We start from the raw sequence: 18,426 nt of genomic DNA, 5'->3' as shown, positions 1-18,426 counted from the left end.
GATGCACTTTATTGCTTGATTTTAGGATAAAGGAAGCAAGGAAGAACCACGTTAGTAGCCACGTTAGTCTAGCTAATGTGACCACTAACATGGAATGAAGGCTAGCTTGCAACGTTAATGAGAAAAATGATTGCCAATAATGCCTTCGTGAGCCATCATAGCCCACGTCAGTTGCCACGTCAACTATGTTAACATGGAAGCTAACGTGGAAGAAAAGTAGAACTCCAACGTTAGTGGTAAAAGTAAGTGCCACTAACGTTCCAAAAGGGGCAATTGGCCACGTTAAGAGCCACGTTAACTTAGTTAACGTGAGCTCTAACATGGAATAAGAAGATGATGCCAACGTTAGTGACACTCACCTTAGTCACTAACGTTGGACTAAGCCTATATTGGCTACGTTAAAAGCCACGTTAACCTAGTTAACGTGGACTCTAACGTGGAGGGAGCAAGAATCACCAACGTTAGTGACACTCACTTTTGTCACTAACGTTGGATTGAGCCACTATGAGCCACGTTAGTTGCCACGTTAATTACATTAACGTGGAAGCTAACGTGGAGAAGAGGGATGATGAGCCAACATTAGTGACACTCACCTTTGTCACTAACGTTGGAGATGGCTATCAATACCACGTTAGAAGTCACGTTAACCTAGTTAACATGAACTCTAATGTGGGAAGTAGGGGCATTCTGAAGCGTTAGTGACAAAGGTAAGTGTCACTAACGCTCTCAAAGATTTGGCAAGCCTACGTTAAAGGCCACGCTAACTATTCTAACGTAAACTCTAACGTAGGGAGAAAGGGGTACTCTCAACGTTATTGAAAAAGGTAAACCCCAGTAACGTTTGTGAAGGGCCAAGGGTCAACGTTAGTGGTCACGTTAGTGCCACTAACGTTGAAGTTAACGTGGACCACTTTGGGTTAGGAACGTTAGTGAAAAAGGTGATTGTCACTAACGTTCTCAACCCCACATTTTCACTTAACGTTAACACCACTAACGACCTAAGCTAAAGTCCCTGCCTGCTTCACACTTTCTCTGCAAGTAAAGCTGAGCCCAGTGAAGAAGATAACTGCTTCAACTCAAGATCCAAAGGCCCATATCCAAGACTTGAAGAATCAACTAGAAGATCAGAAGAGTAGTATATATAGGAGTAGCTTTGAACTAGAGAGGAGCTTTTGGCACTATTAGAATTACTCTCTGTATTTTACTTTCTCTGCACTTCTAGTTTAACTTTCAGAATGTACTCTCCATCTTTGCTTTTTATTCCCAGAGCTATGAACAACTAAACCCCTTTCATTGGGTTAGGGAGCTCTATTGTAATTTGATGGATCAATAATAGTTTTCATTATTCTTCTTCTTTCTTTTCTCTTGATTTTACTAGAAAGCTTTCAATCTTTATCCAATTGAGTAGTTATCTTGGAAAAGAAGCTATTCATACTTGGATCTCTTCTGAACCTTAGAAGAGGAATGAAGAGATCATGCTAGAAATGCTTTCTCATATTGGACCAAATTGGGGTTTAGGCAGATATGGTGACATATAATTCTTCCAACACTTTGATTTGGAAATACATGTGGTATAATCAGTGACCATACTTCATCTCTTCTCATGAGCAATTAGACCAAGGAATTGGCTATTGATCTGATTTGAGAGATTGGATTACCAAGGAATTGGAATTCAATCACTTAAGATTGCCAAGGAGATCAATGAATGCATTGATTGAGGAAGAGATGAAAATGAACTTGATCCGGAGAATGCAACATCTCCTAAGCCCAATGAATTCCCCATTTCTGATCTTACCTATTCTCTTTACTTTATGCCATTTACTTTCATGTTAAACTCCCCTTCCCCATTTAAGATTCTGCAATTTACTTCCCGTCATTTAATTTCTGCTATTTACTTTCCCGCCATTTAATTTCCTGCAATTCTCAACTCACTTTCTGGTTAGCTCAACTAGAACATTCTTCCAATTAAAGTTGCTTGACCAATCAATCCCTGTGGGATTTGACCTCACTCTACTGTGAGTTTTTACTTGACGACAATTCGGTATACTTGCCGAGGGAGATTTGTTAAGGGACAAGTTTTCGTGCATCAAGTTTATGGCGCCGTTGCCAGGGATTGATTTTGTATCAACAATGATTAAATTGGTGGATAACTAGATTGAGCATTTGTTTTTATTTTGTTTGATTTAAGTTTATTTGAGTAATTTACTTTCTGTTTAGCTATTTTCTTCCCTTTCCCCCACCCATTTTCTTAGTTGTTTACAATTTAGTCACTAACCCACTAACTGTTTGATATATTGCATCACCCACGCTAATAGCATTTCTGTAGAAATTACTATCTGCATCTATCTTTCTTGCTTTTGCCTTGTTGGTTGTATGACAGGTAGAAGAAGTGGGGCTTCAACTTCCTTTGATTCTGAACCTGAGAGGACCTTCCCTAGATTAAGGAGGGAAGCAAGAGGAAAGAGAGTAGTTGGTGCTAAGGAAGAGGAAGAGTACTTTGAACCAGACATGGATGAGAATATGGAAAACCATCATGAAGAAGAGACTCATAACCATGGCAGAGAAGGTCCAGCGTATCAGGCTGGGCAAGAGAGAAGAGTTCTGGGTTCTTACATCAACCCAAACCCAGGAAACTGTAGGAGTAGCATCCAAAGGCCAACCATACATGCCAACAACTTTGAACTAAAGCCACAGCTCATCACCCTTGTTCAGAACAATTGTTCATTCAGAGGAAGTGTCCAAGAAGACCCCAATCAACATCTAACCACCTTCCTGAGGATATGCGATACTGTGAAGTCTAATGGTGTTCATCTTGACACCTATAGACTACTTCTGTTTCCTTTCTCGCTCAAGGACAAAGCATCTAAATGCCTGGAATCCTTTCCAAAGGAGAGTTTAGCAACCTGGGAAGATGTGGTGAACAAGTTCTTGGCAAGATTCTATCCTCCTCAACGGATCAACAGGTTAAGAGCTGAGGTACAAACATTCAGGCAGCAGGATGGTGAGACTCTATATGAAGCATAGGAGAGGTTTAAAAACTTGACAAGAAGATACCCACCAGATATGTTCAATGAATGGGTGCAGTTGCACATTTTCTATGAAGGTCTTTCATATGAATCAAAGAAGGCAGTAGACCACTCATCCGGGGGATCTCTGAACAAGAAGAAGACTATTGAAGAAGCCATATATGTCATTGAGACTGTAGTAGAGAATGACTACTTCTATGCTTCTGAAAGAGGCAATACTAGAGGAGTGATAGAGCTGAACAATGTGGATGCACTGCTAGCTCAAAACAAGATGATTACCAAGCAATTAGCTGACTCACCAAGAAGATGGAGAGGAATCAAGTAGCAGCAATCACCACTTCAGCAGCAACTCAAGAAGGAGTGAATGAAGAAGCAGAGGGTAGTCAGGAGCAAGCCAATTACATTGGGAATTCACCTAGGCAGAATCATGACCCATACTCCAAAACGTATAATCCTGGTTGGAGGAACCACCCAAACTTTGGGTGGGGAAATCAACAAGACCAAGGCCAAGATCAGAGACGCCACAACCCCAACAACAATGCAGCTCACCAACATTCCACCACAGAGATCATATCAACACCACCCTAACAACACTTCTCCACATCCATACCAAAACCAAAATGGTCCTTCTCATCCTTCCAATCTCAACTCTCCATCATCGGAAGAAAGATTATCAAGGATTGAAACTCTACTTGAAGGCATATGCAAGGAGATCCAAGATAGTAAGGTGTTCCAAGAGGAAGTGCGATCCAATATGCAAAATCAAGATGCTGCCATCAAGAAACTTGAGACACAAATTGGCTACCTATTTCAGCAAACTCCTGGCCATGACCTTTGCAGCAACATTGAGTCAAGGCCAAGGGAGGAGTGTCAAGCTATCACCCTCAGAAGTGGAAGGGAATTGAAGAAGACTTCCAAGCAACCACAAGAGAAAGATTCAATTGGAAGGAAGGAGGAACAAGATGAAGTTCAAGTCCCCATCTCCAACTCACATCAAAAGGAAGAAGAGCTGAAGCCATATGTTCCGAGAGTCCCATATCCTCAACAATTGAGGAAGAAGGGGGATGATAGCCAGTTCTCCAGATTTTTAGAAATCTTCAAGAAACTACAGATCAACATACCCTTTGCTGAAGCAATAGAGCAAATGTCGCTCTATGCCAAGTTCTTGAAGGAGTTGATGACCAAGAAGAGAAGCTGGAAGAACAACGATACCGTAATACTAACCGAAGAATGTAGTGCCATCATTCAGCACAAATTGCCCCAGAAATTGAAGGATCCTGGGAGCTTCCAGACTCTTTGTATTATAGGAGAAATAACAGTGGAGAAGGCTCTATGTGATTTAGGAGCCAGCATAAATTTGATGTCTGTAGCTATGATGAGAAAAATGAAGATTGAGGAGGCCAAACCAACAAAAATGGCCTTACAACTAGCAGACTGATCATTCAAGTTTCCTCATGGCATAGTGGAAGACTTGCTAGTGAAGGTAGGAGACTTTATCTTTCCAGTAGACTTTGTAGTGTTGGACATGAAGGATGGAGCTAAGGCTTCTATCATCTTGGGCAGACCATTCTTAGCTAGTGCCGGAGCTATCATCGATGTCCAAAAGGGTGAACTGACTCTTAGACTACACAATGAAACAATGATGATCAATGTGTTCAAGGCCATGAACTATCCACAGGAACCATTGGGAGAATGTATGAGGTTAGACTCACTGGAAGATGTAGTATAAGAGACTTTTGAAGAAGAAGAACTTGAGGGATTAATAGAAGAGGAGGAATCAGCATCAAGCGAAGAAGCTGCAACAGCTGAAGTTCAAGTTCAGGGCACAATAGAGGAGAAGAATGGGAAGAAAGAAGCACCCAAACTTGAACTAAAGGCACTGCCACCCACTCTCAAGTATGCATATCTAGGAGAAAACAAAAGTTATCCAGTGATCATAAATTCATCTCTCAGCCAAGAACAAGAGGAAGAGCTACTTGAAATATTGCAAAGGCACAAAGATGCCATAGGATGGACCCTTGCTGACTTGAAGGGAATCAGTTCGGCCATATGTATGCATAAAATACTGTTAGAAGATGATGCCAAACTATCCATTCAACCCCAAAGGAGGCTGAATCCAGTCATGAAGGAAGTGGTACAGAAAGAAGTTATGAAGTTGTGGCAAGGAGGAGTGATCTATCCGATCTCAGACAGCCCATGGGTCAGCCCTGTGCAAGTTGTTCCAAAAAAGGGAGGAATCACTGTAGTCCCCAATGAGAAGAACGAACTAATCCCTACAAGGACCGTCACAGGATGGTGGATGTGCATAGACTACAGAAAACTCAACGAAGCTACACGAAAAGATCATTTCCCCCTTCCTTTCATGGATCAGATGCTGGAAAGACTGGCAGGACATACCTATTACTGTTTTCTCAATGGTTATTCAGGATATAACCAAATAGTGGTTGATCCAAGAGACCAAGAGAAAACCTCCTTCACCTGCCCATATGGAGTGTTTGCCTACAGGCGCATGCCATTTGGGCTATGCAATGCACCTGCAACTTTCCAACGCTGCATGCTTTCCATTTTTTTAGATATGATAGAAAAATTCATCGAAGTCTTTATGGATGACTTCTCAGTATTCGGAGACTCTTTTCCTAATTGCCTAGATCACCTGGCCCTGGTTTTAAAAAGATGTCAAGAAACTAATTTGGTCCTGAACTGGGAGAAATGTCACTTTTTGGTGACAGGAGGAATAGTTCTTGGTCATAAGGTTTCTAACCAAGGCATTGAAGTGGACAGAGCCAAGGTGGAACTCATTGAAAAATTACCTCCACCAAGTGATGTCAAGGCAATTAGGAGTTTTCTAGGGCATGCTGGCTTTTACAGAAGGTTTATTAAAGATTTTTCAAAGATAGCCAAGCCCTTAAGCAATCTCCTTGTATCTGATACACCATTTATCTTTGATGAAAAGTGCATGCTAGCATTTGAAAACTTGAAAAAGAGGTTGTCCTCTGCCCCTATCATTTCCCCACCTGACTGGAACCTACCATTTGAACTGTTGTACGATGCATCTGATTTCGCAATTGGGGCAGTGTTAGGACAGAGGAAAGATAACTTGGTACATGTGATATACTATGCCAGCAAAGTCCTCAATGATACTCAAAGAAACTATACCACTACTGAAAAGGAGTTGCTGGCAATAGTTTTTGTATTTGACAAGTTTAGATCATACCTCATTGGTGCCAAAGTGATTGTCTTCACAGATCACACAGCACTTAAATATTTGTTTGCTAAGCAAGAATCAAAACCAAGACTAATAAGATGGATCTTATTGTTGCAGGAATTCAATATTGAAATCAAAGACAAGAAAGGAGTGGAGAATAAGGTAGCAGATCACCTATCCAGAATCTCTCATGATAAAGGAAGAACACATGATACAAATGTAAATGAGTTCTTCCTAGATGAGCAGTTGATGACGATTCACAGAGCACCCTGGTTTGCAGATATTGCCAATTTTAAGGCAACTGGGGCTTTACATCCAGACATCAACAAACACCAGAAAAGAAAGCTCATCAATGACGTAAAGTATTTTGTTTGGGATGAACCATATCTCTTCAAGAAGTGTTCAGATGGAATTCTGAGAAGATGTGTCTCGGAAGAAGAGGGATGAGAGGTCTTGTGGAACTGCCACAGCTCATGCTATGGAGGCCATTTTGGAGGGGACAGAACTGCAGCCAAGGTATTACAAAGCAGATTCTTTTGGCCCACCATTTTCAAGGATGCCAAAGAACTGGTAAAGAATTGCAATGAATGTCAAAGAGCTGGAAACTTACCCAAAAGAAATGAGATGCCACAAAATTTCATCTTAGAACTGGAACTGTTTGATGTGTGGGGAATCGATTTCATGGGACCTTTCCCAACCTCATATTCAAACAAATACATCTTGGTAGCAGTGGATTACGTTTCCAAGTAGGTAGAGGCTATTGCAACCCCAACGAATGATAACAAGGTGGTCATGAACTTCCTCAGAAAGAATATCTTTAGCCGGTTCGGAGTCCCACGAGCACTCATCAGTGATGGAGGGAGCCATTTTTGTAACAGACCGCTAGAAGCTCTCCTCCTACGATACGGGGTGAAACACAAGATTTCCATGCCTTACCACCCCCAAACAAGTGGGCAAATTGAGATATCTAACAGAGAGCTAAAAAGGATTCTGGAAAAGACTGTGGGAGCATCAAGAAAGGATTGGTCGAAGAAGCTGGATGATGCTCTTTGGGCATACAGAACGGCATTCAAAACACCAATCGGGATGTCCCCATATCAACTGGTGTATGGAAAGGCTTGTCATCTACCATTGGAGCTGGAACACAAAGCCCTCTAGGCTCTCAAGCTGCGAAATTTTGATAGCACTGCTGCTGGTGAAAAGAGGGTCTTGCAGCTGCAAGAAATAGAGGAGTTCAGATCTCAAGCCTATGAAAATGCCAAGATTTATAAAGAAAAGGCAAAGAGAAGGCATGACCTCCATTTAACACCCAGAAGCTTTGAAGAAGGACAGCAAGTGCTCCTTTACAATTCCAAATTAAGACTCTTCCGTGGGAAACTCAAATCAAGGTGGTCAGGACCCTTTCTTGTCACAAAGGTCTCACCGTATGGGCACATAGAAATCATGGAGGAAAGTTCAAAGAGGACGTTCACTGTTAACGGACAGAGGCTCAAACACTACATGGGCAACATGGGGGAAAACCCCAAAGTGAAGTATCACCTCAAGTGATGGAGGAATCGTCGAGCTAGCGACGCTAAAAGAGCGCTTTGTTGGGAGGCATCCCAACCTAAGGTAGTTCTCTTTTCATTTTCATTTTAATAAAAATCACAAGTAGTTTCCCCCATATTGTGAGGAGCTAAGTTTGGTGTTACACACCAAAACAATACAAGAGTGAGTGTGTAATTCTATGTTTGGTGTTCCACCAAAGATTTCAGTTAGAATCACACTACGCTCCTTCAAGGGCAAATTGCTAGATCCAACCAATCAGGGGAACCACTTAACAGTAGTTAGTTTCTAGTTCATAGTTGTCTTGCTGATAACAACACATGAGATTTTCTGCATGCATTCAACCTGCTGTATTAGGCAAGGAACTAAGTTTGGTGTTCACACACCAAGTTAAGTGCTTTGGGGACAAGCAACTTCCAATAACTTTGCAGGGATTCAATCAATCTTTTGGAAAAACAGTGCACCATCATCTAAGGAAGCGAGGAAGGATGCAGAAGCTATGGAGGATGACAACAAATGGGTAGCTGGAAGGCATCACCAAAAGGTTGTATTGTTACTTGATTCCATATGCTCGGAAATAATCAAATTGGAAGTCTGAATGTGCCCTTGATTAATAGACACCCTTTAAGCTTAATTACTAGAATTTGATGTTGGTTTTTGCTTAGGTGTATGCTTGCTAGTCAAGTTGCCTGTTTTTATTTTCATCTTGCTTATTGTATACTTGTCTTTTTAAGTCCAATAAAAAGAGATGTTATGAAAGACCAGAGTGATGTTCAAGTTGTGGAGTAGGTCCTTAAATTTGTGGTGTAGTAATCACTTAGCTAAGTTGGTTCACCAACAAGGTGGGAAGGCAACTATCTGTCTTGAATCATATGCTTGAAACACACCCCATGAGACTAGCTAAATAATAAGACCCTAATAAGAAAAAGGAAAAGAACAACAAGAGTTGAAAAAGAAAGAAAAGTTAATAAAGAATAAGGCTAGGCACCAAGGGCTTGAATCTTGAGGGATATGTCTGTGGTGCTCTTGTACCAAGGATCTGCTTGGATGAATAAGTTCTTAGGAGTGCTTCATCACTTGGTAACTTGGGTTAACTTACCCGGGATTATCAACTGAAAATTCACTATCAAGAGCAACCTTGCTACAGAACATTTAGTAACCCAAAGAGGTGCTGGGCACCAAGTCCTCAAGGAAAGAAAATAACAAACCATGTGCCTGTGGTGTGTATGTATGGGGGAGAGAGACTTGAGGGAGTAAGTCCTTAGGGGTGTTTCAACACCTAGCACCTTGAACCAACTGGTTCGGTAGTGTTGGCTGAAAGCTTATCTTAAAGAGTCGCCCCCTCACAGAACACTTAGCCTAAGGAAGAAATAAACCTTGGAAAGACAAAGGGATCAATAAATAAAAGTCTCAAAGGGTGCAATCAAGTGAGTATTCCAAGGCATGATAAAGGTCTGAAAGCCAGTAAAGGAATGAACCTAAGTTGCTATGCATGAAACCCCATAAAACCAAGAACATGACTTCCACAATAATGATTCATTCCTCTTGTTATTTCATTCATCATTCTCTTGTTCCAGTACTTGCTTAGGGACAAGCAAGCTTTAAGTTTGGTGTTGTGATGCCAGGGCATTTTGGCCAGTTTCACTGACCTTTTCTTTATGGTTTTTAGGTAGTTTCATGTATTTTCTTAGGAAATAAGCAAGTTTTGGGTAAATAATCACTTACATCTTGATTCAAGCAAACACTGTGAATTTTACATAATTTCATGAGAATTATGCATGAATTAAAGGACAAATTGAATGATGCATGTCTCATAACTTGGATTAGAGCTTTGATGCACTTTATTGCTTGATTTCAGGATCAAAGAAGCAAGGAAAAACCACGTTAGTAGCCACGTTAGTCTAGCTAACGTGACCACTAACGTGGAATGAAGGCTAGCTTGCAACGTTAATGAGAAAAATAATTTCCAATAACGCCTTCGTGAGCCATCATAGCCCACGTCAGTTGCCATGTTAACTATGTTAACGTGGAAGCTAACGTGGAAGAAAAGTAGAACTCCAACGTTAGTGGTAAAAGTAAGTGCCACTAACGTTCCAAAAGGGGCAATTGGCCACGTTAAGAGCCACGTTAACTTAGTTAACGTGAGCTCTAACGTGGAAGAAGAAGATGATGCCAACGTTAGTGACACTCACCTTAGTCACTAACGTTGGACTAAGCCCATATTGGCTACGTTAAAAGCCACGTTAACCTAGTTAACGTGGACTCTAACATGGAGGGAGTAAGAATCACCAACGTTAGTGACACTCACCTTTGTCACTAACATTGGATTGAGCCACTATGAGCCACGTTAGTTGCCACGTTAATTACATTAACGTGGAAGCTAACGTGGAGAAGAGGGATGATGAGCCAACGTTAGTGACACTCACCTTTGTCACTAACGTTGGAGATGGATATCAATACCACGTTAGAAGTCACGTTAACCTAGTTAACGTGAACTCTAACGTGGGAAGTAAGGGCGTTCTGAAGCGTTAGTGACAAAGGTAAGTGTCACTAACACTCTCGAAGATTTGGCAAGCCTACGTTAAAGGCCACGTTAACTATTCTAACGTGAACTCTAACGTAGGGAGAAAGGGGTACTCTCAACGTTATTGAAAAAGGTAAACCCCCGTAACGTTTGCGAAGGGCCAAGGGTCAACGTTAGTGGTCACGTTAGTGCCACTAACGTTGAAGTTAACCTGGACCACTTTGGGTTAGGAACGTTAGTGAAAAAGGTGGTTGTCACTAACGTTCTCAACCCCACATTTTCACTTAACGTTAACACCACTAACGCCCTAAGCTAAAGTCCCTGCCTGCTTCACACTTTCTCTGCAAGTAAAGCTGAGCCCACTGAAGAAGATAACTGCTTCAACTCAAGATCCAAAAGCCCATATCCAAGACTTGAAGAATCAACTAGAAGATAAGAAGAGTAGTATATATAGGAGTAGCTTTGAACTAGAGAGGATCTTTTGGCACTATTAGAATTACTCTCTGTATTTTACTTTCTCTGCACTTCTAGTTTAACTTTCAGAATGTACTCTCCATCTTTGCTTTCCATTCTCAGAGCTATGAACAACTAAACTCCTTTCATTGGGTTAGGGAGATCTGTTGTAATTTGATGGATCAATAATAGTTTTCATTATTCTTCTTCTTTCTTTTCTCTTGATTTTACTTGAAAACTTTCAATCTTTATCCAATTGAGTAGTTATCTTGGAAAAGAAGCTATTCATACTTGGATCTCTTCTGAACCTTGGAAGAGGAATGAAGAGATCTTGCTAGAAATGCTTTCTCATGTTGGACCAAATTGGGGTTTGGACGGATATGGTGACATATAATTCTCCCAACACTTTGATTTGGAAATACATGTGGTATAATCAGTGACCACACTTCATCTCTTCTCATGAACAATTAGACCAAGGAATTGGCTATTGATCTGATTTGAGAGATTGGATTACCAAGGAATTGGAATTCAATCACTTAAGATTGCCAAGGAGATCAATGAATGCATTGATTGAGGAAGAGATGAAAATGAACTTGATCCGGAGAATGCAACATCTCCTAAGCCCAATGAATTCCCCATTTCTGATCTTACCCATTCTCTTTACTTTATGCCATTTACTTTCATGTTAAACTCCCCTTCCCCATTTAAGATTCTGCAATTTACTTCCCGTCATTTAATTTCTGCTATTTACTTTCCCGCCATTTAATTTCCTGCAATTCTCAACTCACTTTCTGCTTAGCTCAACTAGAACATTCTTCCAATTAAAGTTGCTTGACCAATCAATCCCTGTGGGATTCGATCTCACTCTACTGTGAGTTTTTACTTGACAACAATTCGGTATACTTGCCGAGGGAGATTCGTTAAGGGACAAGTTTCTGTGCATCAATTCTCTTGATTGACTTCCTCACTTTCTTGTTCTTCCACTTCCTCTTTTGCACCCAACATTTGACTCAATAGCACTTTCATGGAGGAGGTTTGTTGTTCTTCCCAAGATTTCTTCATCTCCTCTTCATATCTTTCGATCACAGATTCAAGTGTTGAGAGTCATTGGTTCAGGAAAGTTTGTGAGAGTTGTGAGTTTTCATGTTCCCTTTTCATCTCAAGTGGCTCCTGTAGATATGCAATTTCAGGTTCAAATACCTCCACCACCTCATTCTTCATTGAAAGTTTGCTTGACACAGGGACCACTTCTTCTTGCTCTTCCACTTCCTCCTTCACATCCACCAATTGTTCTTCAGCTTCCTTGCTCAGCAGCTCTAAGTTTCTCCTCATTTGCTCTAAGTGTTGATGAGCGGATAATTTATACGCTTTTTGGCATTGTTTTTAGTATGTTTTTAGTAGGATCTAGTTACTTTTAGGGATGTTTTCATTAGTTTTTATGTTAAATTCACATTTCTGGACTTTACTATGAGTTTGTGTGTTTTTCTGTGATTTCAGGTATTTTCTGGCTGAAATTGAGGGACTTGAGCAAAAATCAGATTCAGAGGTTGAAGAAGGACTGCTGATGCTGTTGGATTCTGACCTCCCTGCACTAAAAGTGGATTTTCTGGAGATAAAGAACTCGAAATGGCGCGCTTCCAATTGCGTTGGAAAGTAGACATCCAGGGCTTTCCAGAAATGTATAATAGTCCATACTTTGGCCAAGAATAGACAACGCAAACTGGCGTTCAACGCCAGGTTTCTGCCCAAATCTGGCGTCCAGCGCCAGAAAAGGATCCAAAACCAGAGTTGAAAGCCAGAAATGGATCAAAACCTGGCGTTCAACTCCACAAATGGCCTCTACACGTGCAACACTCAAGCTCAGCCCAAGCACACACCAAGTGGGCCCCGGAAGTGGATTTATGCATCAATTACTTACTCTTGTAAACCCTAGTAGCTAGTTTATTATAAATAGGACCTTTCACTATTGTATTAGACGTCTTTTTGACCATCTTTGAACGCATAGTTCTTAGACCATGGGGGCTGGCCTCTCGGCCATGCCTAGAACTTTCACTTATGTAATTTTCACGGTAGAGTTTCTACACTCCATAGATTAAGGTGTGGAGCTCTGCTGTTCCTCAAAGATTAATGCAACGTACTACTGTTTTCTATTCAATTCATCTTATTTTGCTTCTAAGATATTCATTCGTACTTCAATCTGAATGTGATGAACGTGACAATCATCATCATTCCCTATGAACGCGTGCCTGACAACCACCTCCGTTCTACATTAGAATTGAATGAGTATTTCTTAGATCTCTTAATCGGAATCTTCGTGGCGTAAGCTAGAATGATGGCGGCATTCAAGAGAATCCGGAAGGTCTAAACCTTGTCTTTGGTATTCCGAGTAGGATTCAATGAATGAATGACTGTGACGAGCTCCAAACTCACGATTGCGGGGCGTTAGTGACAGACGCAAAAGGATAGTAAATCCTATTCCAGCATGATCGAGAACCGACAGATGAATAGCCGTGCCGTGACAGGGTGCGTTGACCATTTTCACTGAGAGGATAAGATGAAGCCATTGACAAGGGTGATGCCTCCAGACGATTAGCCGTGCCGTGACAGGGCATTGGATCATTTTCCCGTGAGATGACCGAAAGTAGCCATTGACAGTGGTGATGTATCACATAAAGCCAGCCATGGAAAGGAGTAAGACTGATTGGATGAAGATAGCAGGAAAGCAGAGGTTCAGAGGGACGAATGCATCTCCATACGCTTATCTGAAACTCTCACCAATGATTTACATAAGTATTTCTATCTTTACTTTTATTAATAAATTTCGAAAACTCCATACTATTTTATATCTGCCTGACTGAGATTTATAAGGTGACCATAGCTTGCTTCATACCAATAATCTCCGTGGGATTCGACCCTTACTCACGTAAGGTATTACTTGGACGACCCAGTGCACTTGCTGGTTAGTTACACGGAGTTGTGAACCATGGTCTTAGCATCGTGTTTTTGGCGCCATTACCAGGGAAAGAAAGAGCGATGAATTTTACATAATTAAAGTGTAATCACGATTCCGCGTACCAAGTTTTTGGCGCCGTTGCCGGGGATTGTTTGAGTTTTCGGCAAGCTTTTGGTTCGGTAACATCAGTGCCAAGTTTGGATCCGGCAACAACACCAAGTTTTTGGCGCCGTTACCGGGGATTGTTCGAGTTTGGACAACTGACGGTTCATCCTGTTGCTCAGATTAGGTAATTTTCTTTTTATTTTATTTTCAAAAAAATTTTTCAAAAATATTTCTAAAATTTTCTCACCTGTTTTCGAAAAAAAAAAATTTATTTTATTCAAAATTTTTAAAGAATGAATTCTAGTGTTTCATGAAGCATGTGAAGCCTGGCAGGCTATAAAGCCATGTCTAAATTCTTTTGGACTGAGGTTTCCAACCATCAGCTGTTATACGACTATAGGGTATGTCAGGCATGTCATGTCTGATTTACATGCTGAAGCTTGGCTGGCCATTGGCCATGTCTAGTGTTTTGGACCGGAGCTTTCATTGAAAGCTTGGCTGGCTAGTGAGCCATGTCTAATTCCTGGACTGAAGCTTTAGACTAACAATGCAAGATTCCTAGAATTCATATTAAAAAATTTTTGGAATCCTTATTTTCTTTTTTTTTAATTAATTTTCGAAAAATACAAAAAAATTAGAAAATCATAAAAATCAAAAATATTTTTTTGTTTCTTGTTTGAGTCTTGAGTCATGTTATAAGTTTGGTGTCAATTGCATGTGCATCTTGCATTTTTTTCGAAAATTCATGCATTCATAGTGTTCTTCATGATCTTCAAGTTGTTCTTGGTAAGTCTTCTTGTTTGATCTTGATGATTTTTTGTTGTGTCTTTTCATGTTTATCATATGCATTCTTGAATTCTTAGTGTCTAAGCATTAAAGAATTCTAAGTTTGGTGTCTTGCATGTTTTCTTTGCATTAAAAATTTTTCAAAAATATGTTCTTGATGTTCATCATGACATTCAAAGTGTTCTTGGTGTTCATCTTGACATTCATAGCATTCTTGCATGCATTGCATCATTTTTCTTGTTTTTCTCTCTCTTCATTAAAAATTCAAAAATAAAAAAAATATCTTTCCCTTTTTCTCTCTCATCAAATTCAAAAATTTGAGTTGACTTTTTCAAAATTTTTTAAAATCAAGTTGTTTCTTATGAGTCAAATCAAATTTTCAATTTGAAAATCTTATCTTTTTCAAAATCTTTTTCAAAAATCAAATCTTTTTCAAAATTCTTAGTTATTTTCGAAAATTCAAAAAATATTTTTCAAAAATCTTTTTCTTATTTTTATACCAAATTTTCGAAAATAACAATAACAATTAATGTTTTGATTCAAAAAATTTGAAGTTTGTTACTTGCTTGTTAAGAAAGATTCAAACTTTAAGTTCTAGAATCATATCTTGTGATTTCTTATGAATCAAGTCATTAATTGAGATTTTAAAAATCAAATCTTTTTCAAAACTAATTTCTAAAATATCTTCTTATCTTACCTTTTTCAAAAAGTTGGTTTCAAAATATCTTTTCTAACCTCCTAACTTCTTATCTTTTCAAAATTTGTTTCAACTAACTAACTAACTTTTTGTTTGTTTCTTAACTTTTTCAAAACTACCTAACTAACTCTCTTTCTAATTTTCGAAAATATCTTCCCTCTTTTTCAAAAATTTCTTTTTAATTAACTAATTATTCTTATTTTTATTTTTGATTTTAAAAATTTTCGAAAAATACTAACATTTTTCAAAAACCATTTTCGAAAATCACTAACCCTTTTTCAAAAATTATTTTCGAAAATTTTCCCTCTCCCATCTTATTCTATTTATTTATTCATCTACTAACATCTCATCTCACATCTCAACCCTCCTCATAGTTGTGTTTCTTCCATTATATTACATTCTTTGTCTCCCTCTTTTCTTCCACTCACAAAGGGATCCCTATACTGTGGTATAAAGGATCCATATTATTATAATTATTTCTCTGTGCCCTCTTCTTTGTCATATGAGCAGGAGCAAGGATAAGAACATTCTTGTGGAAGCAGATCCAGAACCTGAAAGGACTCTGAAAAGGAAACTAAGAGAAGCTAAAATACAACAATTCAGAGATAACCTTTCAGAAATTTTTGAACAGGAAGAGGAGATGGCAGCCGAAAATAATAATAATGTAAGGAAGATGCTTGGTGACTTTACTGCACCTAATTCCAATTTACATGGAAGAAGCATCTCCATTCCTGCCATTGGAGCAAACAACTTTGAGCTGAAACCTCAATTAGTTTCTCTGATGCAGCAGAACTGCAAGTTTCATGGACTTCCATCTGAAGATCCTTTTCAGTTCTTAACTGAATTCTTGCAGATTTGTGATACTGTTAAGACTAATGGAGTGGATCCTGAAGTCTACAGGCTCATGCTTTTCCCATTTGCTGTAAGAGACAGAGCTAGAATATGGTTGGACTCTCAACCTAAAGATAGCCTGAACTCTTGGGATAAGCTGGTCACGGCTTTCTTAGCCAAGTTCTTTCCTCTTCAAAAGCTGAGCAAGCTTAGAGTGGATGTTCAAACCTTCAAACAAAAAGATGGTGAATCCCTCTATGAAGCTTGGGAGAGATACAAAGGACTGACCAAAAAGTGTCCTACTGACATGCTTTCAGAATGGACCATCCTGGATATATTCTATGATGGTTTATCTGAGCTATCAAAGATATCATTGGATACTTCTGCAGGTGGATCCATTCACCTAAAGAAAATGCCTGCAGATGCTCAAGAACTCATTGACATGGTTGCTAATAACCAGTTCATGTACACTTCTGAAAGGAATCCTGTGAATAATGGGACGCCTATGAAGAAAGGAGTTCTTGAAGTTGATACTCTGAATGCCATATTGGCTCAGAATAAAATATTGACTCAGCAAGTCAATATGATCTCTCAGAGTCTGCATGGAATGCAAGCTGTATCCAACAGTACTCAAGAGGCATCTTCTGAAGAAGAAACTTATGATCCTGAAAACCCTGCAATAGTAAAGGTAAATTATTTAGGTGAACCTTATGGAAACACCTATAACTCATCATGGAGAAATCATCCAAATTTCTCATGGAAGGATCAAAAGCCTCAACAAGGCTTTAATAATGGTGGAAGAAACAGGTTTAACAATAATAAACCTTTTCCATCATCCACTCAGCAACAGACAGAGAACTCTGAACAAAATACTTCTAATTTGGCAAACTTAGTCTCTGATCTGTCTAAGGCTACTGTAAGTTTCATGAATGAACCCAGGTCTTCCGTTAGAAATTTGGAAGCACAAGTGGGCCAGCTGAGTAAAAGGATCACTGAAATCCCTCCCAGTACTCTCCCAAGCAATACAGAAGAGAACCCAAAAGGAGAGTGCAAGGCCATTGACATAAGCACCATGGCCGAACCTACAAGGGGAGTGGAGGACGTGAATCCCAAGGAGGAAGACCTCCTGGGACGTCCAGTGATCAATAAAGAGCTTCCCTCTGAGGAACAAAAGGACTCTGAGGCTCATCTAGAGACCATAGAGATTCCATTGAACCTCCTTATGCCCTTCATGAGCTCTGATGAGTATTCCTCTTCTGAAGAGAATGAGGATGTTACTGAAGAGTAAACTGCCAAGTTTCTTGGTGCAATCATGAAGCTGAATGCCAAATTATTTGGCATTGATACTTGGGAAGTTGAACCTCCCTTGTTCATCAATGAAATAAGTGATCTGGATCAACTGACATTGCCTCAGAAGAGACAGGATCCTGGAAAGTTCATAATACCCTGTACCATAGGCACCATGATCTTTAAGGCTCTGTGTGACCTTGGCTCAGGAATAAACCTCATGCCCCTCTCTGTAATAGAGAAACTGGGAATCTATGGGGTGCAAGCTGCTAAAATCTCATTAGAGATGACAGACAATTCAAGAAAACAGGCATATGGACAAGTAGAGGACGTGTTAGTAAAGGTTGAAGGCCTTTACATCCCTGCTGATTTCATAGTCCTGGATACTGGAAAGGAAGAGGATGAATCCATCATCCTAGGAAGACCTTTCTTGGCCATAGCAAGAGCTGTGATTGATGTTGACAGAGGTGAAATAGTCCTTCAATGGAATGAGGACTCCCTTGTGTTTAAAACTCAAGGATCTCCCTCTGCAACCATGGAGAGGAAGCAGAAAAAGCTCCTCTCAAAGCAGAGTTAACCAGAGCCCCCACAGTCAAACTCTAAGTTTGGTGTTGGAGAGTTTCAACAATGCTCTGAACATCTGTGAGGCTCCATGAGAGCCCACTATCAAGCTATTGACATTAAAGAAGCGCTTGTTGGGAGGCAACCCAATTTTTATTTATCTAACTATACTTTCCTTAGTTATATGTCTTTGTAGGTTCATGATCATGTGGAGTCACAAAATAAATATAAAAATTGAAAACGGAATCAAAAACAGCAGAAGAAAAATCACACCCTGGAGAAGCATCTGTCTGGCGTTCAGCGCCAGAACAGAGCATGGTGCTGGCGCTGAACGCCCAAAATGGGCAGCTTCTGGGTGCTGAACGCCAGAACAGGCATGGTTCTGGCGTTCAACGCCAGAAATGGCACACAAATGGGCGTTGAACGCCCAAAATGGCCACCAACCTGGCGCTG

At 40.0% G+C, this 18,426-nt stretch overlaps 1 non-coding gene across 1 annotated transcript; it reads right to left on the bottom strand.

Moving 5' to 3' along the window:
- Nucleotides 1-16,330: 16,330 nt before the first annotated feature.
- On the bottom strand, nucleotides 16,331-16,438 carry LOC112731788 (small nucleolar RNA R71). Its single transcript, XR_003167547.1, has one exon. It is a non-coding gene; the product is annotated as a small nucleolar RNA R71 (small nucleolar RNA).
- Between the last annotated feature and the right edge of the window lie 1,988 nt (nucleotides 16,439-18,426).

The sequence above is a fragment of the Arachis hypogaea genome, chromosome 12 (assembly GCF_003086295.3).
Source record: "Arachis hypogaea cultivar Tifrunner chromosome 12, arahy.Tifrunner.gnm2.J5K5, whole genome shotgun sequence".
NCBI lineage: Eukaryota > Viridiplantae > Streptophyta > Magnoliopsida > Fabales > Fabaceae > Arachis > Arachis hypogaea.
This window is presented reverse-complemented; position numbering and strand designations above follow the sequence as displayed.